At 36.1% G+C, this 24191-nt stretch overlaps 1 protein-coding gene and 1 non-coding gene across 2 annotated transcripts in view; both read right to left on the bottom strand.

The window, feature by feature from the left end:
- The window catches only part of LOC134794326 (monocarboxylate transporter 10-like), a 196029-nt gene that overhangs the window by 127744 nt on the left and 44094 nt on the right, over positions 1-24191 (bottom strand). The window lies entirely within an intron of this gene.
- On the bottom strand, positions 3036-3107 carry Trnag-ucc (transfer RNA glycine (anticodon UCC)). The gene has a single exon. It is a non-coding gene; the product is annotated as a tRNA-Gly (tRNA).

The following is a 24191-nucleotide window of genomic DNA, read 5'->3' as shown; positions in this document are numbered from 1 at the left end:
AAAGTTTGGAACTCGACAAATAATGGAATTTGTATGCAACATTGCAGTCCCAAAATCGAGACTGCAATGTTTTTAACTTTTTAATTTTTGTCTGACCATAAACTCCGCACTTCGCGACCTATTTTTTAAACGGCAAAGTTGACTTTGCCGTCCATTTTTGAGAAAAATTTATTATAAAGAGGTTATCTTTGTATGAAGTGAGCTTTCTAAGCTTACTTATTTTTCTATACCTAGGTACCTACCTTAGTAGTACCTAATACTTGACCGACTGGTAGGCTACGTTCACACGGCGACTATTCGATTCGATATTTTCTCGCATACGGTTTTATCGTATACGGGACGTCTGTTCACACGGCCCAAGATCCATTCGGTTTTTTCTCGTATACGGTATTCCCGTATACGTGACAGCCGCTCACACGGCATCTATTCGATGCAATTTACCTTCCGCCCATAGATATAAGAATATACAGATACCTTCCAAGCGAGCTGTCAGTGGGACCACTTTTTGTTTAGTGTACGATTAACAAAGCGGCCCACTTTGCTGTAGCCATGTCGATAAAGTCATATCGATAAACTATCGACATTTCATGCAATTTTAATTTTACTTCAATGGTTTAACGATACCTAAAATGAACAAAAACGCTTTTATTCTTTATTGTGGTTATCAGATCACAATTTTATAGTCACGCCCCAGGAGAGAACCAAGGGAAAGTTCAGATATTTAATTAAAATACATAAATACCTACTGAAATAGGTGTTCTGCAATAATTGAATTATTTTATTACATTATAATATATTCATTATCTATTAGCATTTCAATTATGTTTATGTTTAACGAAGATATTGAAGCTTCAGTTAATCGCTATTTCGTTCCGCTGTGTAGCGTTTATCGATATATAACATGATTAAAATCGAATTTTCACATCCCTAAAAGAGCACACATATACGTTTTTACGCACACATGCACAACCTGGGTCACCTAAAAAGGGGACACTTGGATTTGAAGTCCATCTTGTCAACAGTATGGTTGTCTTTTTTTGACAAACGGCATGTTTAAAAGAGCAAGGAGAGAGAAATGATACTAGTTGCTGCGCCGTCAAAGAGAACAGACAGAGTAGGGGGCTTGCTTCCGCCACACCACCAGTCGTTGAGTGCACGCCGACATGGATCCCCGTATTCCAATTCTTTTATATTGGTATTTAAGGAGGAGGCATCGGCGCCCGAGAAGATATTGGGTCCATCCTTTATTAAAAACAGGTTGGCACCGACAAAGAAGATTCGAAGCGTTTTTTCAAGACATCAGAAATTATGAACGTGTGTTCTTTAATTATTTTCGTATGTCAATAGCCAGCTTTGAATATATATAAGCATATACATATAAGCTTTTAAATAACTCGATCGTAATCGGCAATCCGTCCTCCATCATGACCTTTGCAAACGACGTTTCAAACACAACTGCCGGCTGCCTGCCCCCGCGCGCGTCTCGTATACGAAAAACTAGTTTGTCCGTGTGAACGACTCAACGTAAACGTAAGCGCCACTGAGTATCGCATTCGATGAAATCATTTCGAGAATCTCGCATTCTCGGTGGCAAGACCCTATGGTATACGGTAAAAAATATGTCTCGAATACGAGATTTTCTCGTATAGACGCCGTGTGAACGATTTTCAGAGTTGCCATACAAATTTTGCTGTCACTACGATATTCGATAAAATCTCGTATACGGTATACGGGAAAAATGACGCCGTGTGAACGTAGCCAGGTACGAAGTCAGGTTGACGCCAACACGGGTAGGTACTTAAAAAAACCGGCCAAGTGCGAGTCGGACTCGCGTCGCGTTCCAAGGGTTCCGTACATTACCTAATTTTTAACAATGTATTTTTTATATGTGAAACGCGAGTGAATTGCCTTTAAAAAACCCGTAGGGGTCGGATCTAAAACTACGTTATTTTTTTTCAAAATTTTAGACCCAGTAGTTTCGGAGATAAAGGGGAGGGGGGTGGAATGGTAATTTTTTGGCTATTTTATTAAATAACTTCTAAACTATTTATTTTAAAATTACAAAAAAAAAATGTTTGAAATTCTCAAAATAAGTTCTTTCATTTGATATTGTAGCACGATATATGTAGTTTAAAAAACATTATTTATTTATTTTCTCATTCACCCCCCAAAAGTGGCCTCCATGTTTTAAATTCATTTGTTTACTTTAAGATGTTCGACTTTGGGTCACGAATTTACATATGTGTACCAAATTTCAACCTAATTGGTCCAGTACTTTTGCAGAAAACGGGCTGTGACAGACGGACAGACAGACAGACGCACGAGTGATGTCGAGTGATCCTATAAGGGTTCCGTTTTTTCCTTTTGAGGTACCTACGGGACCCTAAAAAACTAAGGTATGAATACCTACCTAACGGATTCAAGATTTCAGTTGTGAGGTGTGTATGCTTGTTTCTTTGAATTAATAATACGTAGAGTGGCTTTTCATTTGCGCTTGGTGTTTTAATAATAGAAAAAGAAGAAAAAGAAAAAAATACGAAGCATTAGTTCACCAACCTTGTGTAAACTCAGCATGAATAGGTCGGAAACACATAATCTTTATTCCTCAACTTTATTATTATTAGTTTGTTTAAAATCAGAGTTGGATGCAATCTCGGTTTCTCACCGTTGATTGCCTTCTTCGAGTCTTCGCTTCGTTATTTTATTCTTCACAAACTTCCTTGCAATTCAAGCGTTCATGTTTAAAAGTTTGCGGCGTTGGGTCTTATAGAGAGTGCATCAGTGCAGTAAAAATTGAAAGTTACTAATACAATGTATTTTGTTACAATTTAAGATGCTTGGCTAAGTGATAGAAAATTCGTACTAGCTCAATCTGAAAGCGTATTATGTTCGCGCTTATTTACCGTTCAAGATACCTATAACACGATATAGCGCTCGTTTCTTTTTCACGCGGTGTCAGAAAGTGACGTCATCATGTAATTGTATAAAATAACATTAAAGGAATAAGGGGTTATAACAACAATTTGCAAAAAGTATGCGTTGGCCGAGAATCGAACTCGGATCAACTGCTTGGAAGGCAACTATGCTGACCATTACACCACCAACGCATATTTTCGACAAACCAAAATAATAATTTACACCGGCATTTTGAGGTTTCTTTACATAGGTGTGTAACTGTTTGCATATTGATAGAGAAAATGAGTTTCTACCACATTTAAGTATTTGCCGTAACTTTTAAAGTTAAGTTTTGGCTATCACTTTATGTATCTAAAGTGTACCTATAAAACTGAAATTATCCTAAATGTAAGTATGTTTAATTAAGTATCACATTGAAAAACAATGGGTTGGCTGAGAATGGAATATTATTCTAACAAATTCGGTCAGGACGATACTTATATAACATACACATAACAGGCAGGTTAACATGTAAGTTGGCATTATGTAGATGTGCCGATTGCTCGCGTAGGCCCTCTCTGTAATATAACTTACCTACATTTCCAAAAATAAAAATACGGTTGGTGAAATCCCTGGCCTTAAGAATAAAGGTTCTCACATCTTATGTATGTACGCAGTACCAGATGCCTTTCGATGAAAGAAAATATTATAAGGAAACCAGCTATTCGCAAAGTCCCTCTAGTACTTTAAGAGGCACCTAGGTATACGAGTATACCTAGCATGCGTACAATTCAGCATTGAGGTGTATTGTACACTAATACTAGGGAATGCAAATCGGTTATTTTTTGTATGGAAATAATCGGTTTTTAACCGACGCCGCGGTTATTTCCATACAAAAAATAACCGATTTGCATTCCCTAACTAATACATAGACCAGTGATGTTCATGAGAATTGGCCAGTAGCATTCAAAGAATCATACATACATATACATACATATAATCACGCCTATTTCCCGGAAGGGTAGGCAGAGACCACGGATTTCCACTTGCTACGATCCTGACATACCTACCTCTTTCGCTTCAAAGAATCGATTGTACATTACTGTAGATTCCTTGAATTGAAGTAATAAATTAATAAATTTCACGTAATGAATACCCAAGTATTCAGAAATTTTATGGGTATTTGTAACTGTCGCGCGGTTTGTTATGAAATGTCTCCAAATTACATTACCAGATAAACATGAAATAGATTAGTGAATAGATCTTAATCAGCGACAGCTGTCTGTGTAAATGTTAGCATAGTTCTTACACGTAGTTTTAGCGTCGTAAACGCTCTTATTTACTTAAGAATAAAGTATATTTTGGAAAAATAAATGTGTTTACAAAGTTGGTGTTCCGTGTTAATACAACTCAAAACAGCTGCTACACTTAATACTTCATTGTAACATTTGTAACATGTACAAAAAGGACAGGCTATTTTGCTTCAAACTTACTAAGATATATACCGCACGTAGATTAGGGACTTCACATAGCTGCATGCATGAATTGATGGATGTACAGGTCTCCTCCCGATGTTGTCCTTACTAGTAAACATCAGATGATAATATATTAGAAGATCATCAACTTATATGATGTAAGGTTCGAACCTTTGGTTTAGAAGCCGCACCGCACGCCTTGTCGCTCGGCTACCATTTTACCGGCCTACACACTAGTATTTAAAACACAATATTTTCGAATTACCCACAGTCAACGTCACTTCTTCGTTATCTTTAAAAGAGACATATATTATGTGAGTCTATATTATATAATAGTCTAAGTCTAAGTAATCTAAGCCCAGTCATTTGATTAATGTAGCTGAGACTGAATCCGACATTATTCTCCGGTAGTCTGTGGTCTTATCCTAATCTTGACACGTCATTACGATGGAACGAGCTTTACTACATATCTCTATATTTTATGAATTTATGAAATCTTATCACGTATAGCTCGTATAGTAAGCTCAACAAAATGATTAACATACTTAGAACCTGTCATTTTGTAAATGGTAGTTCGTATTCGTCATAAACGCGGAGGATAGGATTTTAAGTATACTATGACGAAGTACGGTTGGGTTACTTTGATTCGGAATATTGATCATCGATTTTTAAACTGGAAGGAATTTGTTTCTGAGCGCTTTCATCATGCTTTTCTTTTCTGTTAAGGTTGCCAACCGCATTATAAAATTCTTAAGCTCGGGTTCAAAAATCAAGTCTCTATTCCTCAAAAATCGATCACCAATGTTAAATACCCCGCGATTCAAAGTAGTTGCAGTTTACAGTGCCAAAGTGCTCAACAATTTTGTCGACCGTTCTGACAATAAAGCTAAGTTGGTGTTTGGGTACATTCCGACGGTATTGTAACACTCATTTCCGGATTTTCAGACAGTGAGAGCACGTTTCACGTCGTAATGAGTCTGATTTTCATGACAACTGTGATTTATAATTTTGATGGCAAGCATTTATTTCAGTCCTATCTATAAATTTTCTTTTGTACAGGGTGGGCGTATATATTCGTTGCAAGGAATTTTATACTTCAATGCAAGGTTTTTGCCGCAATCAGTATTTGTAAATAAAATTCCCATACGAGAAAAACCTGGTTGCAAAAACAAATGAACACCTACCATTTATATTCGGCGCCCGGTTGTGTGACTTGAGTGCGTAAACCGCGAAAGACGATATCCAGAGTTGTTGTGTTATCTTTGAGTGATTAATAATGGTTTGGGTTACAATTTAATGGTGGTTGCGGGTAGCAATTAAACCTTGATTTTTTAGCTTCAACGAAAATTATTACCCGTTTATGGGAAGGATTACAATAAATAAAAAATCTTATGAAATCTACCTTGCACCTTTTGGTTGTTGAAGAAATTTTAGCCGCAGAACTAAAGAACCGAATCCAGTTATCCATCAGTAACTCGACACTGATACAAATTTGCTTGGTTTTTTGGGGTTCCGGCAAAAGGGCAAAAACGGAACCCTTGTTATTTCGTCACGTCCGTCCGTCTGTCTGTTCGTATATTTATCACACCCATTTTTAACTTTGTGGCCCACCACTTCATCCGAATAAAATCGTAGATCGTAATCATTTGACCGCGGTGTTAAGAAGTCATGTTTAATCTGATAATGACCGCTTGTTACAAATGAGAGCGATCACTCGGAATTCGAAGGCAATGCTTTTAAAATTGCTTGCTACAGTTATATGTATGATAATATCTGTACAGTCATAGTCATAAACATATTACTATGAGAAATGTTAATCTTATTTGAGAAACAAGAAAATATGGGTTGGTTTTTTGACCCCCGACGCAATAAGAGGGGTGTTATATGTTTGACGCCAGTGTCTGTTTGTTTGTGGCATCGTAGCTCTCCAATGGATGGACCGTTTTCGATGCGGTTTTACGTGAAAGCAAGTTTCCTTGCGGTGGTTCTTAGCTATGTTTGATCAAAATCTATCTAGCGGTTTGAAGAGTATCAGCTCTGTTCTAAAATAATGTAAGGCATTTTTGGAATAATTATTTTTGGCATAATGCGTAGGAGGTTATAAAATAAGATACGATAAGATAGTTTATTATTCAAGTAGGCGTATCATATATATAAAATTGAAAAACCAGAACGGGATAAAAAACGAGGGAAGAAGCGAGATGGCGCCTTACAAATTTCTAAAAAAGTTTTTAACACGTTTCTCGAATACGACGCACGTATGATAAGAAAAACCTGTTCAAATCAATTATCCACATATGGGAATAGAACTAGAGCATAAAAACTATCGCTTCCGATGCGTATTTTATTTACAATAAGGAAAAGAAATTTTCATAACAATCTTCATTTTACGACATCGGCCATTTCTCGGCAACTCTCGGTTGCTTTCGTTTGGCGGTGCTACAGATTAGACCAAATAATCCGTAAGTTAAAGTAAACTAAATTATGTTTGTCATGTTGGTATACAGGTATTTCCGAGTTTTTTTACACGAAGTAAAATAAAAAGTGCTGCCAACCTCAACCTTAGTCCATAGCCCATACGAGTGACTTATGCCATTTATGACATATCAATCAAATTAATATTATCGTATGATTATCGTGTTAATAATTTGTATTTTATTGTTTTAAATTTCTTTTTGAGTTATATTATTCAGATTGACTTTCACGGCTTCGGCAAACATTGCCATTCGTCCGGGGAACGGGCTGCCGAGATGGGCCAGAGAACCCATCAGTTCAAGGGATGGTGCCCGTAATAATGTGTGTGTGATAATTATACTTTAATGACTTTACAGATATAACCAATTCGGGAACTGTTTTCTCGCGTAATACGATACGACTCGACCAGGTAGGATTTTTTCTTCTTGCTGAACAGTCACCATCAGATATATCGGAACGGCTGAGGTAGGTATTCACAAATATCTGAACAATGTAAATTATAATGTAGTTAAAGTGCATGCTCAGATATTTTGGAGCTCAAGGGTTGCTCAAGATCTGATCAACCTCGGCCATGGCGACTGGCGAGAGCTATCGCAAGACCGGGAATCATGGCGTGATCTGGTGTCGGAAGCCAGGACTCATTTTCGGTCGTTGCGTCACCGTAGCCGTCGTAAGTAATGTCAATATCCAGACAGGGAAATGGGGACTATTTACGTTTGTATGAAAATGCGATTTATGGGCGGTGGTCGTACAGTCAACGGTAAAAATATTTTTTTATACGTGTTTGAAGTTGCGTTCACAACACACCTGACTCGCTGTCAAAAACGAAATACAGTGCCAGAGTCACCGTTAGGTACGACGACGAGCGAAGCGAAGAGAAGTGTCAGGTATCTTGCGTTCACAACACACCCGACTCGCTGTCAAAAAAGAAGAACAGTGGTCAAAAACATGTATACGGACAAAGTGCTCAAAAACATGTATACGGACAAAGTGCTCAAAAATATGTATACGAAATTCCAAATTGGTTACCCTTTCATACGCTTTGGTTGTATTATTGAACATAACCTCAAAAAATAAAAAAATATATTTTCGTGGTAACTATTGATTTCCTAACTTTGGGGATGGGTTCGGGGGGGGGGGGGGGGTCCTACTCCCTCCGCCCTCCCTATAATGCGTAATTCAAATGCAACCCCATAATTTTATGTTGAAACAAGTTTTAAATAAATACCTACGTAGATGAAAAAATACAATCTTGCCTTTTATCAAATCACATAATTTTTTGAGAAATTTGCGAATTAAGTTATCCAAATATCGGTTACAAATAAGAAGTCCCTATCACAGTTATAAACCCTGGCAGGGTTCAATACATAATATTATCGGTATTTAACTAAACATAAGACAAACTCTTTATTTCATTTACGGGAGCGGAGCTGCGGGCCCGTCTAGTTACAATATCATAAGTATATAGGTAAGTATGTTATTCGATTAACCACATAATTGAGAAAAAAATACTATCCTATAGGAAACATAGACATATCTAATCAGCGGAAGTGTATACAGTGTGTAAATTCAATACGGGCGAATATTTAAACGGTGCATAGTAAAGGACCCAAGACGTATGAAAAATATGTATGTATGAAAAAGCTTTTTTTGTGAGTTATGTATGAATGAACTTGCAACGCCACGTAAGGCCTATGGTAAGGCTAGGCGTTGATGGCTGAGGGCAACCTGTACGGCTACCACCAGTTTTGACATTGACATAACGCTCACGTTTAAGTAACTTACTTTCTATGCATCTCGCTCGTACTCGCATATGCGAGCAATAGTGGAAGCGAGATGTACAGAAAGTAAATTACGTAGACGTGAGCGTTATGTCAATGTTAAAACTGATGGTAGAGGCTCTGTATATTTATACAAGCTTTGACCGTGACTGTACTAGGTGCGTGAAATTTTAGAGTATTGGTATAGACTTTAAGCCCTTGAAATAATTACCATAATCGATTGCCCGAGGCAAATATATCAATTTTAGAGATCAGTAAAATGCTGGCCACACAACATGTTGCGTTTTGGCGAACCACTTAGTAAACTGGTTAATATTATCGCATTTAATATGATTGATGGCTAAGTATTTAAAAGGAAGCCTCAATATTATGCGAAGGCTTTCCATCATCGAAGGGTCCTTATGCTTCATGTGCAATAAGGATCATTCTATCAAAATTTATGTTGGAATTTCAGACAAGATGATCGTTATCGCAATTGAAGCATAAGGACCCTTCTGTAATGGAAAGCCACATATAATTAATATTAAAGCAGTAGTAACTTCGGTAAAAACAAGAAAACTTATTTGTTTCCATAATTTTGCGATTGCAAACATGATACAGTAATTGGTATCAACATTACATTGTATTCTTATGACTTTTTTGGTTGCCACAATCATATTCCAAATTCCAATGTAGTTGAGAAACAAAATTATGAAACTCATCATCCCGCTTGATAAGGCGAAAATTGAAAAAAAAAAATTACCTACTTGACGTCGAGTCATTTAGAACCAAACAATCCGTCTTCTCCTAAATTCAGAAAGGCGTAGTGTAGGCGTCTACCCATTCACATGAAGAGCATACGAATGTCCCAAACGTACGAAGGAAGGGATGTACCGGAAATCCTGAAAGTAATATGTCGCTGGGTCATAATTTCGTATAGGAAAGAGTACGTGGAGATAACCGTTAAGAAAACAAGTTCGGTGAACTCATTATTTTGTAGATTGCCCCACAGACGATTACTGTCACAGACATATACCTAAATTACTTTAATAGTTTATCCCAACGCTCACAATTTGGGTGTCACTTTATTTTATATAAATTCTACCCCAAAAGGCTTTTAATCTTTTTCTGAGTTAGTTGACTTGATTTTCCACCCGTTTAATTTTGATTGATATTTCTATTGAACTCTTTACAGGTAATGAGGACTGCCCGCTATAATTATCAAACGCAAGTAAGTAGTAATAAAACTTAATCCACATGGCACTCTGTTTATTTCGAATTTGATTAGTAAAGGATGATGTTCCTCTCCCATACAAGTTTGGCCCAACACTCGCTAAACATGGGTGGTATATTGTTAGGCTCCAAACATGAAATGAAAGTCCCGACAGTTATTAGAAATTCACGGACACTTCACAGAACATTATAAAAGCGGAATTTCTCTACGATTTTGAGGTTAGGAATTCTGCCTCGTATCGAGCCATGTTAAATATTATTATGCCTTATTACAAGGAAATAAGGTGCCGTAAATAGTGTAAACATATCGATGATATTGGGCGTTTAAAGGCTGTCAAGGAACAAAAATCGAATCAGTTGGTATTAGGTTAATACATTTTTTTAAAGAAAATAATATATTTAATACGACTTCCTTAAATGAATAAGACATAGCATGCGAACCGGAATAGACTATAACAACTAGAGCTGTTTTATAGTAAAAATTGTTATAGCATCAAATGTAAAACCAATCACTTAAGTAAATATATTTACTTCAATTCCAGAGAGAGAAGAAATACAGTAACAATCACAGGATTGTTATAATGAATTCGATAACTAACTCATTCCAAAAAAGAATGTTTCAAAAACAAATGTGTGCCTAAAAGGCACTTAATAATAAACTTAATTTATTTCAAAGAAGTTAGAATTCCTATTTTGTAGGTAATTTATAAAAAAAAAGTTAGATATATATTGTTCCCTTTATTTTAATGTATTTTTAAGTATTAACTTATTTTCGTGTTATTCATATCCTGATACCTGGTATCAAATAAGGTTTTATTAAAAAAGTTAATCAATTTTAAAGAAGTAAAAAACGACTTCAGTGGGGAAAGCCGGTGAAAGCTAATTGTAAATTGGTGCTCTTCTAGATTTCATACAATAGGTACTATCGAATAAATATGTAATAATTAATATGAAAACACAATCCATAGCGACTCTATTCGTTCCATATTCGTTCGCTATTCACTTTTGACGTAAGTCATTTGGGTATGTTACAATTAAAGTCATTGGAATAAAAAGTTTTTACTGTATCACAGTTCTTTTTGCAAATATGATACTTAGTGCTTAAAACAGTATGTTGTTAGTGGTATGAATGTTTTTCTTTGAAGTGAGCGTTATTAGCTTAGAGGATATAACCAACGGAGATGCCATGTCTTAAATTTTCGGTACAAAATAGTCTGCCGTTTTTTGCGGGGGAGGGGCACAAGCACATCAAATGTATAGGTACGTCATGTCAGACAAACGTCAGTCCATACATATGGTTGACATGTGGTTGACCATTGGCCGCCTATTTTCGACAGAGGGGAACGCCGGTTAACGGCGGCTCCATCGTTAATTACTCCGAGGTTATTAGCATCAACAGGAACATCGTAGAAAGGTATTTTGCTGCCATACTTTTTTGTTTGGCTCTGGACGTCCATTTATGAAATGTCATTGATTCTATGTAATGGCGTGGGATGTGTTGATTTGGTTTAATTACTTTTTAACTTATTTTTTTTACTAAGAAGTGTCCGTTGGAATCTAATATATGTATGAGATTGTAAGAAATATGATTAAATTTATCGTATATATAGCATGCTTATCGAATCGTAGGCCAAATTCGGCATGACCCTTTCTTATACAAGTACGTCAGAATATTTTAAAAATAAACTCTTTAAGTTATCCCGCAACGATGTGTTTTGATAATTGCTGAAATACCGTAATAATATCACAGTCTGAGTGACTGCTGCAATTTCCACGAAAAAACAAACAAAAAAAATCTGACAAGACCTATCAGTTTTGTCTATATTTATCTTTATCTATTTTTACATATCACATAGCGCCTTACATATTTTTACAGGCTAAAAATACTATGTACTCCCTTAAGAGCACATCAACGTGCACACTTTTTTTAAATATCTTTCGTTAAATTTAAAGAATCACGATTATTTAGCAGTGGCGCTAGTGTGCACGTTGATGGGCTCTTAATAAAAGGGAATAAGGTCGTGTTACATACATAGTTTTAGCACTTTATTAGTTTCGATATTTAATACCTTAACAGTACCTATACATGCGACGTCTATTCAACATGACGTCTGGTTATATTGCCTTTTTGCCGATATAGTTAATACGCCACAAGTCGAGGTCAACCCGGTTCGCTAAATAAATTATTTTCGACGTTCGATCCCGCCCCGGCACTGCCGGTGTCGCCCCCATTGTTGCGTGTGTAAAAAAGATGTAAATAACAGTTATTTCTTATCTGTAGGGGAGTAGGTAAGTTATGAGCACGTGAACTTAAATATGAGATTGAAGAAGCGTTTGCGATATTGAGCACTAAGTATTATGCTCGCCATGCATAAGATACAATAGCTGTCAGGTATATCGGAACGGCCGAGGTGCTCAAAAGTATCTGAACACGCGCTCTAATGTAACGCTTTCACAAAAGAGGCGGGTTCAGATATTAAATATCACCAAAGATAATAGATAGTATAGAGGGGTCTTGTCATAGTAAATTTTGTAGTCACAGTAAATTTACTGCCATCTATCGACACACGACTAAAACTCAAAATGAAAACGTATAAAATTATCAAAAAATGTATTTATATGGATAAATGATTTTATTATTTTTATATCACTTTGACCCATGTTCATTCACTGATGTCTATGTGTTAAAATTGTTAAATATGAAACGGTGTTGTCACGCCATCTAGCTGAGCATAGGCCAAAGGTGTGTGCGCCATTTTTCCGAGAATGACTTTTTCTTGATTTCCGAGGCACGTTTTTTTCTTAGACTTTATTTATCTTATACGGAGTTACATACTTATATCTTTGGTCATTGTCAATAGAGGTGACAGCAAGGTGTCATCTATTAGGCACTAGGCATTAGCATGTCGAGCACTAGTACGATTACCTTAATGGGCATTTCCTTAGGTAAAGAAAATATTAAATGTGCAATCAAATAAAACTTCATAAATTTAAAGGATTATAATGTATAATATATTTATAGAGAGCCGTAAATAATTGATATCTTAAAAGTAACAAGGCGCGAATACTTGCTACAGTACAAGATCAGACACGCTCGACAGCACTTCCAATATAATTACCATACGTTTGGCTTCTTTAATCTTTTTAGGGTTCAGTACACAAATTATGTAAACCTTATAACACTAATACCATCTTCTATTTGTCCGACCATTTCTATAGGTTTTTTCTTTTTTTTTTTCGATGAGGCGCGCGCACAGGTCTTGTGAGCAAGGACCCCGCTAAGGATACGGGCGAGCCTTGCTCATATGCATATCTGTCGCCAGTTTTCCCTTAGTCGCCTTATACGACACCCACGGGACGAGATGGGGTGGTGCTATTTATTTTCTGATGCCGGCACCACACGGCACCATTTCTATAAGTAAGTAAATATTATTGACTGAATCACATTTAAAACAAATTCAAAACAGGTTTACAATTTAAATAACGGTAGCAACAGGCCGTCTTATCGGTATATTATAGCAACCAAAATAAATAAATAGGCTGTTCAAGTTTATAAATACATAATATAATACTAGTGCGCTCGCTTGGGATTGGACCTGCGGGCATATGTCCCTTCGGCACTCTCCCCTCAGGAAATGTCTCAAAAAAGTAACCTTAAGTCCGTCATCATATTCCTCGCGTTTACATTTTTTCGCTACGGTTCATGGGAACTGGGATCCGCTTGGCAACTAATCAAAAAACTGGGCGTAGGCACTAGTTTTTACCTAATACTTTATACATATTAGTACCTACGGATTTTATTTGAATTCATAATAACAGATCAGGCTATAAAGTAAAGATTTATGAAAATCTCTTATTGTATGATAAAGCGGAATCCTAAGTGCATGAGCCCCACTCGGACTTGACCGAATTATTTATAACTGCATGGCTCGTTATTCCCGTGCTTCCGTCGCGTGACAGCTTTTAACCCGGGAAAAATAAGAGCGAGGGCTTTCAGACTTATTTTAATTGAATTTATTTCAATTTTATTTAAATAAAAGGATATTAACCAATTTTTTTGATCACGGACGTAATTTCCAAATTTGTAGGTAAGAGTAGGTACCTAAGTCCCGTTTTAGTTTTTATTACGTCGTACATACCTACTCGTAATAGTTCGAGTAGCGCTGCTGCCTTCATTTAAGCAAAAAATAATAATTTTAACAGTTACTAAGATTCAACCGGGCGAGCACATGATTGGCGCGACAGTATCTCGCCCATGAGATAGACTACCCATCCCTCTTTATTTAATACAGTTAGAAAAAAAATAGGTAGGCTATCTCGCAGGCGAGATACTGTCGTGTCCCTTCTGCGCTAGGCTGTTTTAGTTTCTTTCTTTTATTTGTTAGTTTTTACTCTAATTCTATATAAATATACATATATATTATTTAGCGATAATGAGAACAGTTTTATAGTTTCTTGAATAAATACCTACGTAGATGAAAAAATACAATCTTGCCTTTTATCAAATCACATAATTTTTTGAGAAATTTGCGAATTAAGTTATCCAAATATCGGTTACAAATAAGAAGTCCCTATCACAGTTATAAACCCTGGCAGGGTTCAATACATAATATTATCGGTATTTAACTAAACATAAGACAAACTCTTTATTTCATTTACGGGAGCGGAGCTGCGGGCCCGTCTAGTTACAATATCATAAGTATATAGGTAAGTATGTTATTCGATTAACCACATAATTGAGAAAAAAATACTATCCTATAGGAAACATAGACATATCTAATCAGCGGAAGTGTATACAGTGTGTAAATTCAATACGGGCGAATATTTAAACGGTGCATAGTAAAGGACCCAAGACGTATGAAAAATATGTATGTATGAAAAAGCTTTTTTTGTGAGTTATGTATGAATGAACTTGCAACGCCACGTAAGGCCTATGGTAAGGCTAGGCGTTGATGGCTGAGGGCAACCTGTACGGCTACCACCAGTTTTGACATTGACATAACGCTCACGTTTAAGTAACTTACTTTCTATGCATCTCGCTCGTACTCGCATATGCGAGCAATAGTGGAAGCGAGATGTACAGAAAGTAAATTACGTAGACGTGAGCGTTATGTCAATGTTAAAACTGATGGTAGAGGCTCTGTATATTTATACAAGCTTTGACCGTGACTGTACTAGGTGCGTGAAATTTTAGAGTATTGGTATAGACTTTAAGCCCTTGAAATAATTACCATAATCGATTGCCCGAGGCAAATATATCAATTTTAGAGATCAGTAAAATGCTGGCCACACAACATGTTGCGTTTTGGCGAACCACTTAGTAAACTGGTTAATATTATCGCATTTAATATGATTGATGGCTAAGTATTTAAAAGGAAGCCTCAATATTATGCGAAGGCTTTCCATCATCGAAGGGTCCTTATGCTTCATGTGCAATAAGGATCATTCTATCAAAATTTATGTTGGAATTTCAGACAAGATGATCGTTATCGCAATTGAAGCATAAGGACCCTTCTGTAATGGAAAGCCACATATAATTAATATTAAAGCAGTAGTAACTTCGGTAAAAACAAGAAAACTTATTTGTTTCCATAATTTTGCGATTGCAAACATGATACAGTAATTGGTATCAACATTACATTGTATTCTTATGACTTTTTTGGTTGCCACAATCATATTCCAAATTCCAATGTAGTTGAGAAACAAAATTATGAAACTCATCATCCCGCTTGATAAGGCGAAAATTGAAAAAAAAAAATTACCTACTTGACGTCGAGTCATTTAGAACCAAACAATCCGTCTTCTCCTAAATTCAGAAAGGCGTAGTGTAGGCGTCTACCCATTCACATGAAGAGCATACGAATGTCCCAAACGTACGAAGGAAGGGATGTACCGGAAATCCTGAAAGTAATATGTCGCTGGGTCATAATTTCGTATAGGAAAGAGTACGTGGAGATAACCGTTAAGAAAACAAGTTCGGTGAACTCATTATTTTGTAGATTGCCCCACAGACGATTACTGTCACAGACATATACCTAAATTACTTTAATAGTTTATCCCAACGCTCACAATTTGGGTGTCACTTTATTTTATATAAATTCTACCCCAAAAGGCTTTTAATCTTTTTCTGAGTTAGTTGACTTGATTTTCCACCCGTTTAATTTTGATTGATATTTCTATTGAACTCTTTACAGGTAATGAGGACTGCCCGCTATAATTATCAAACGCAAGTAAGTAGTAATAAAACTTAATCCACATGGCACTCTGTTTATTTCGAATTTGATTAGTAAAGGATGATGTTCCTCTCCCATACAAGTTTGGCCCAACACTCGCTAAACATGGGTGGTATATTGTTAGGCTCCAAACATGAAATGAAAGTCCCGACAGTTATTAGAAATTCACGGACACTTCACAGAACATTATAAAAGCGGAATTTCTCTACGATTTTGAGGTTAGGAATTCTGCCTCGTATCGAGCCATGTTAAATATTATTATGCCTTATTACAAGGAAATAAGGTGCCGTAAATAGTGTAAACATATCGATGATATTGGGCGTTTAAAGGCTGTCAAGGAACAAAAATCGAATCAGTTGGTATTAGGTTAATACATTTTTTTAAAGAAAATAATATATTTAATACGACTTCCTTAAATGAATAAGACATAGCATGCGAACCGGAATAGACTATAACAACTAGAGCTGTTTTATAGTAAAAATTGTTATAGCATCAAATGTAAAACCAATCACTTAAGTAAATATATTTACTTCAATTCCAGAGAGAGAAGAAATACAGTAACAATCACAGGATTGTTATAATGAATTCGATAACTAACTCATTCCAAAAAAGAATGTTTCAAAAACAAATGTGTGCCTAAAAGGCACTTAATAATAAACTTAATTTATTTCAAAGAAGTTAGAATTCCTATTTTGTAGGTAATTTATAAAAAAAAAGTTAGATATATATTGTTCCCTTTATTTTAATGTATTTTTAAGTATTAACTTATTTTCGTGTTATTCATATCCTGATACCTGGTATCAAATAAGGTTTTATTAAAAAAGTTAATCAATTTTAAAGAAGTAAAAAACGACTTCAGTGGGGAAAGCCGGTGAAAGCTAATTGTAAATTGGTGCTCTTCTAGATTTCATACAATAGGTACTATCGAATAAATATGTAATAATTAATATGAAAACACAATCCATAGCGACTCTATTCGTTCCATATTCGTTCGCTATTCACTTTTGACGTAAGTCATTTGGGTATGTTACAATTAAAGTCATTGGAATAAAAAGTTTTTACTGTATCACAGTTCTTTTTGCAAATATGATACTTAGTGCTTAAAACAGTATGTTGTTAGTGGTATGAATGTTTTTCTTTGAAGTGAGCGTTATTAGCTTAGAGGATATAACCAACGGAGATGCCATGTCTTAAATTTTCGGTACAAAATAGTCTGCCGTTTTTTGCGGGGGAGGGGCACAAGCACATCAAATGTATAGGTACGTCATGTCAGACAAACGTCAGTCCATACATATGGTTGACATGTGGTTGACCATTGGCCGCCTATTTTCGACAGAGGGGAACGCCGGTTAACGGCGGCTCCATCGTTAATTACTCCGAGGTTATTAGCATCAACAGGAACATCGTAGAAAGGTATTTTGCTGCCATACTTTTTTGTTTGGCTCTGGACGTCCATTTATGAAATGTCATTGATTCTATGTAATGGCGTGGGATGTGTTGATTTGGTTTAATTACTTTTTAACTTATTTTTTTTACTAAGAAGTGTCCGTTGGAATCTAATATATGTATGAGATTGTAAGAAATATGATTAAATTTATCGTATATATAGCATGCTTATCGAATCGTAGGCCAAATTCGGCATGACCCTTTCTTATACAAGTACGTCAGAATATTTTAAAAATAAACTCTTTAAGTTATCCCGCAACGATGTGTTTTGATAATTGCTGAAATACCGTAATAATATCACAGTCTGAGTGACTGCTGCAATTTCCACGAAAAAACAAACAAAAAAAATCTGACAAGACCTATCAGTTTTGTCTATATTTATCTTTATCTATTTTTACATATCACATAGCGCCTTACATATTTTTACAGGCTAAAAATACTATGTACTCCCTTAAGAGCACATCAACGTGCACACTTTTTTTAAATATCTTTCGTTAAATTTAAAGAATCACGATTATTTAGCAGTGGCGCTAGTGTGCACGTTGATGGGCTCTTAATAAAAGGGAATAAGGTCGTGTTACATACATAGTTTTAGCACTTTATTAGTTTCGATATTTAATACCTTAACAGTACCTATACATGCGACGTCTATTCAACATGACGTCTGGTTATATTGCCTTTTTGCCGATATAGTTAATACGCCACAAGTCGAGGTCAACCCGGTTCGCTAAATAAATTATTTTCGACGTTCGATCCCGCCCCGGCACTGCCGGTGTCGCCCCCATTGTTGCGTGTGTAAAAAAGATGTAAATAACAGTTATTTCTTATCTGTAGGGGAGTAGGTAAGTTATGAGCACGTGAACTTAAATATGAGATTGAAGAAGCGTTTGCGATATTGAGCACTAAGTATTATGCTCGCCATGCATAAGATACAATAGCTGTCAGGTATATCGGAACGGCCGAGGTGCTCAAAAGTATCTGAACACGCGCTCTAATGTAACGCTTTCACAAAAGAGGCGGGTTCAGATATTAAATATCACCAAAGATAATAGATAGTATAGAGGGGTCTTGTCATAGTAAATTTTGTAGTCACAGTAAATTTACTGCCATCTATCGACACACGACTAAAACTCAAAATGAAAACGTATAAAATTATCAAAAAATGTATTTATATGGATAAATGATTTTATTATTTTTATATCACTTTGACCCATGTTCATTCACTGATGTCTATGTGTTAAAATTGTTAAATATGAAACGGTGTTGTCACGCCATCTAGCTGAGCATAGGCCAAAGGTGTGTGCGCCATTTTTCCGAGAATGACTTTTTCTTGATTTCCGAGGCACGTTTTTTTCTTAGACTTTATTTATCTTATACGGAGTTACATACTTATATCTTTGGTCATTGTCAATAGAGGTGACAGCAAGGTGTCATCTATTAGGCACTAGGCATTAGCATGTCGAGCACTAGTACGATTACCTTAATGGGCATTTCCTTAGGTAAAGAAAATATTAAATGTGCAATCAAATAAAACTTCATAAATTTAAAGGATTATAATGTATAATATATTTATAGAGAGCCGTAAATAATTGATATCTTAAAAGTAACAAGGCGCGAATACTTGCTACAGTACAAGATCAGACACGCTCGACAGCACTTCCAATATAATTACCATACGTTTGGCTTCTTTAATCTTTTTAGGGTTCAGTACACAAATTATGTAAACCTTATAACACTAATACCATCTTCTATTTGTCCGACCATTTCTATAGGTTTTTTTCTTTTTTTTTTTCGATGAGGCGCGCGCACAGGTCTTGTGAGCAAGGACCCCGCTAAGGATACGGGCGAGCCTTGCTCATATGCATATCTGTCGCCAGTTTTCCCTTAGTCGCCTTATACGACACCCACGGGACGAGATGGGGTGGTGCTATTTATTTTCTGATGCCGGCACCACACGGCACCATTTCTATAAGTAAGTAAATATTATTGACTGAATCACATTTAAAACAAATTCAAAACAGGTTTACAATTTAAATAACGGTAGCAACAGGCCGTCTTATCGGTATATTATAGCAACCAAAATAAATAAATAGGCTGTTCAAGTTTATAAATACATAATATAATACTAGTGCGCTCGCTTGGGATTGGACCTGCGGGCATATGTCCCTTCGGCACTCTCCCCTCAGGAAATGTCTCAAAAAAGTAACCTTAAGTCCGTCATCATATTCCTCGCGTTTACATTTTTTCGCTACGGTTCATGGGAACTGGGATCCGCTTGGCAACTAATCAAAAAACTGGGCGTAGGCACTAGTTTTTACCTAATACTTTATACATATTAGTACCTACGGATTTTATTTGAATTCATAATAACAGATCAGGCTATAAAGTAAAGATTTATGAAAATCTCTTATTGTATGATAAAGCGGAATCCTAAGTGCATGAGCCCCACTCGGACTTGACCGAATTATTTATAACTGCATGGCTCGTTATTCCCGTGCTTCCGTCGCGTGACAGCTTTTAACCCGGGAAAAATAAGAGCGAGGGCTTTCAGACTTATTTTAATTGAATTTATTTCAATTTTATTTAAATAAAAGGATATTAACCAATTTTTTTGATCACGGACGTAATTTCCAAATTTGTAGGTAAGAGTAGGTACCTAAGTCCCGTTTTAGTTTTTATTACGTCGTACATACCTACTCGTAATAGTTCGAGTAGCGCTGCTGCCTTCATTTAAGCAAAAAATAATAATTTTAACAGTTACTAAGATTCAACCGGGCGAGCACATGATTGGCGCGACAGTATCTCGCCCATGAGATAGACTACCCATCCCTCTTTATTTAATACAGTTAGAAAAAAAATAGGTAGGCTATCTCGCAGGCGAGATACTGTCGTGTCCCTTCTGCGCTAGGCTGTTTTAGTTTCTTTCTTTTATTTGTTAGTTTTTACTCTAATTCTATATAAATATACATATATATTATTTAGCGATAATGAGAACAGTTTTATAGTTTCTTGCGTAGGCGATGGAATTGAATACTATTATAAAACAAACAATGTAATGTATGGACACACCATTTTCATGTTATAATTACTATTATTAAATGATGTACCTATATGACGAAGGCAGCTGTTTTGTGAATGGAACGTAGAGGCGGTATTGCGTACCATAGGAAGTATAAGCTGACTCTTATAACGAAGGATTTCTGCATTGAGTCCAATCTCTGGATTTTTAAGCTTCCTTAGGCTGAGGTATCTGGTAAACCAGTGACATATGGGGCACCTCTGTGGGAAAATAAAAATAAACTTAACAAATAGTTCATCCATTTAACATAATATTTATAAAATGAACTTGTCATGACCATTCACTTTGAAGTGCATATCACACATTAACATTACACACCTTACTATTATTTTGTCTAGCTACCGCCGTCTATGTACTGTTAATTGAAAATAAACTCTATTGTAAAGATATAAAGTTCACCGATGGTCAATCAAAAATGTTCTTATTAGTATAGTCAAGTGTTAAAATATGAGTGCACACATCATACTCAAAAATATGTCCCCATAGCCCATAGCTCTTATGTCAGCGAATTAAGAACTGTTAGACATATTTTTGAGTAAGTTATATGCACCCATATTTTTACACTTGACTGCACCTATTTGAGTTGTGTGTGTCTTTGTGTAGTGTGGTACACCTCAAATATTAATATATCCTAATATTTGATCGTCTATTTGTATAATGCTTGAACTTTCACTACAATGGCTCCTACTCTCGCACGCTCAACAATATTTTTATTATTTTTATCAAATAGAGATTGGCCGCCCCATTCAAATTTATTATAATATAGTTTCTGTGATAATAAAAATAGATGGCGTTGTCACCTGCGCTTCAATTACTAGTTTTATTTATCTTATGCAAGCGAATCTTTTATAGTTCATATTTAATTATTAGCTTCCCGGCGCGACTTCGTTTGCGTGGGATGATGATGATTAATTCAAACTACTATGTGTTCTCCTTTTTAGGGCCTTAATCTATCTCCGTACCAAATTTCATCTAAATCACACACAGACAGATAGATAGACACATAGAGCTACTTTCGCACTTACAATGATTAGTAGGGATAGTAGTGATTAGTTGCTGCTTCATGTGTCACAATTTTTATTAAATCCCGTCTCGTATAAAGGCACATCTCCGGTTTTTATTATAAATGATCCTGAGGGTCTGGTTCCAGGCAAGTACCGCATGATGCGAACGTAACGACAAAAAGATTACGTTTTTACTCGTGCTGTTTTACATAATCGTATACAGGAACGGTAACGTTTTTAGCTGCTGCCGTTTTCGACGTTGTTGGATTTTTTAGGGTTCCGTAGCCAAAATAGCAAAAGGTAAAAGCCACGTGTGTCGCCGCCATTCGATAGGTCTTTAAAAGTAATATTAAGGTTGCTAAGAGCGTGTTTTGATTGTCAATAAATATTTTTGACATAATCGCTCTGAAAGTCAAAAAGATTATGGCCCCGTCCCTCTCTAACTTTAGAACCGGGTGTGCAAAAAAAAAGAACAGAAATTTAAACTAAATAAATACTTTCCTCGAAAATTATTTTGAATATATGTAATTGGTTAAGCTACTTATGAGCGTTTTCAAAAAAAAAAACATCTTATTAAAACGACATAACTGTCTCATAGATACACCACGCCCATTTTATTTGCTTGTATAACTTGTATGGCTTTTTGTATTGTATGAAAGTATGGAACCCTCTATTATGCGTGACCCGACCGCCGCCACGTTTGGCCGGTTTTTTGGTCTCATTTCGTGTGTATGAAGAAAATGAAGAAATTTTGTTGTAGGTAATCAATTAGTACTATAGTGCACATTTCAAGCTTCTTAATAGTAATTTTTTTCCTCCGTTTTAAAGTATCGATATTATTAAAAGTGAATAAGAAATCCACTATTCATCATATTATAGTCATGGATGTTTTCTAATGTATTTAAGTATTTGTATATTATATTTATCGTTGTCTGAGTACCCACAACACAAGCCTTCTTGAGCTTACCGTGGGACTTAGTCAATTTGTGTAAGAATCATATATATAAAATTGAAAAACCAGAAAGGGATAAAAAACGAGGGAAGAAGCGAGATGGCGCCTTACAAATTTCTAAATTTTTTTTTGACATTTTCTCAAATACGACGCACGTATGATAAGAAAAGACTGTTCCAATCTATTATCTAAATATGAGAATAGAACTAGAGCATAAAAACTATCGCTTTCGATGCGTATTTAATTCATAATAAGCAAAATAAATTTTCATAACAATCTTTATTTTACGACGATCGGCCCGCGGCCATCTCTCGGCAACTCTCGGTTGTTTTCGTTTCGGTAGTGCTACAGACTAGACCAAATTGTTCGTAAGTTAAAGTAACCTAAATTATGTTTGTCATGTTGGTATACAGTTATTTCGGCGTTTTTTTACACGAAGTAAAATAAAAAGTGCTGTCAACCTCAACCTTAGTCTGTAGCCCATACGAGTGACTTATGCTATATATGACATCAATCAAATTAATATTTCTATCATATTATTTATAATTTGTATTTTGTTGTTTATTTCTTTTTGAGTTATATTATTCAGATTGACTTTCACGGCTTCGGCAAACATTGCCATGCCGGTGAAGGGGCTGCCGAGATGGGCCAGAAATACAAAGTGGATAGTAATTTATAATGTAGGTAGATAAAGTGCATGTTCAGATATTATTGAGCGACCTGATGAAAATAAGCAAATGTACAGTCAGCAGTCAGCCAAATATCGTAATATAACTTTGTTGCCATAGAAATAAGGATGTGTTACGATATAGTGGCGAAATATTGAGAGACCAAAGCGGCAGCTTCAATGGCTCGGACACTTAGAGATAATCGGAGAGGACCGTGCCGTGAAGAGAGCGTACTTGGGACAACAAAATGGGAGACGCCCGAGTGGACGTCCTAGGTACCGCTGAAACGACGTAGCTGCTCCAGACCTGCTCAACCTCGGCCATGGCGACTGGCGAGAGCTATTGCAAGACCGAGAAACATGGCGTGATCTGGTGTCGGAGGCCAGGACTCACTTTGGGTCTTTGCGTCACCGTAGCCGTAGTAAGTGCCTAATGTTAATATCCAGAAAGGGAAATGGGGACTACCTACCTTTGTATGAAAAGGCGATTTATGGGCGGTGGACGTCCATATTTGTCTTAAGGCGGAAATTAATCTAATACATGTTTTTGCAACTAGGTTTATAAAAATAAATAATATTTTTTTGTTGAAACAAGTTTTAAATAAATACCTACGTAGATAAAAAAATACTATCTTGCCTTTTCGCAATCAAGGCAAGTTATCCAAATAACGGCTACAAATAAGAAATCCCTATCACAGTTATAAACCCTGGCAGGGTTGAATACATAATAATATCGGTATTTAACTAAACTTAAGACAAACTCTTTATTTCATTTACGCGAGCGGAGTTGCGGGCCCGTCTAGTGTCCTTATAATATTTATTTATTTATTCACCTTAACGCATTCACTGCCAGGGGACGTGGCCTAGGAACAAACTTGTATGACGGTGGACGCACATGTGCGTCGGGGGCAGTGAATGTGGTAAAAGTTGTCTGCTAACATAAAAATACATATCATATCCAAATACTGGTAC

This window comes from Cydia splendana, chromosome 10, assembly GCF_910591565.1.
Source record: "Cydia splendana chromosome 10, ilCydSple1.2, whole genome shotgun sequence".
NCBI classification, from domain to species: domain Eukaryota; kingdom Metazoa; phylum Arthropoda; class Insecta; order Lepidoptera; family Tortricidae; genus Cydia; species Cydia splendana.
Note: the sequence above shows the minus strand (reverse complement) of the source record. Positions and strands in the feature narration are given on the sequence as shown.